Source organism: Sinocyclocheilus grahami, unplaced genomic scaffold (assembly GCF_001515645.1).
Source record: "Sinocyclocheilus grahami isolate Dianchi unplaced genomic scaffold, SAMN03320097.WGS_v1.1 scaffold1689.1, whole genome shotgun sequence".
Lineage (NCBI taxonomy): Eukaryota > Metazoa > Chordata > Actinopteri > Cypriniformes > Cyprinidae > Sinocyclocheilus > Sinocyclocheilus grahami.
In genome coordinates this window covers 96975-97464 of record NW_015506868.1, presented here as the reverse complement: position 1 = coordinate 97464, position 490 = coordinate 96975, and the positions used below count along the sequence as shown (strand labels likewise).

General features: G+C 33.9%; 1 protein-coding gene across 2 annotated transcripts in view; it reads right to left on the bottom strand.

The window, feature by feature from the left end:
- The window catches only part of dgcr6 (DiGeorge syndrome critical region gene 6), a 17572-nt gene that overhangs the window by 12745 nt on the left and 4337 nt on the right, over window positions 1-490 (bottom strand). The window lies entirely within an intron of this gene.

The window sequence follows — 490 nt, the reverse complement described above, 5'->3', positions numbered from 1 at the left end:
TGATGTGTAATGGAGCAGCTCTAATGCGCCATTAAAATGAACAGTGAAAGTAACAAAAGCTTATACAATACATTTTAACAGGTATAATTAAGTGTGGAAATAACTGAAGGCAATATCTGTTTGCTAAATGAAGCCAAATAACATGATTCATATTAATATTATTATTTTGTTTCTGTACCCAATATTTAAAAAAATTGCAAATGCTGGGAAAATACAGGTTTCGTGAGTACCAAAAATGATATTTAAAAAATTCATATCATAACAAAAATAAACACCGGTATTCGCTATGAACCGGTATACCGCCCAGCACAATTCATATCATAACAAAAATAAACACCGGTATTCGGTAAGAACCGGTATACCGCCCAGCACTACTTCATAGACATCCTTAATTTCTAATAACTCCATTCTGCTCTCTGTTGTTCTGTTTTCAGTGTTTCTTTTTCAGGACACAGCTCTATTCACACGCTGTTTGGTATCGGGGCATTTT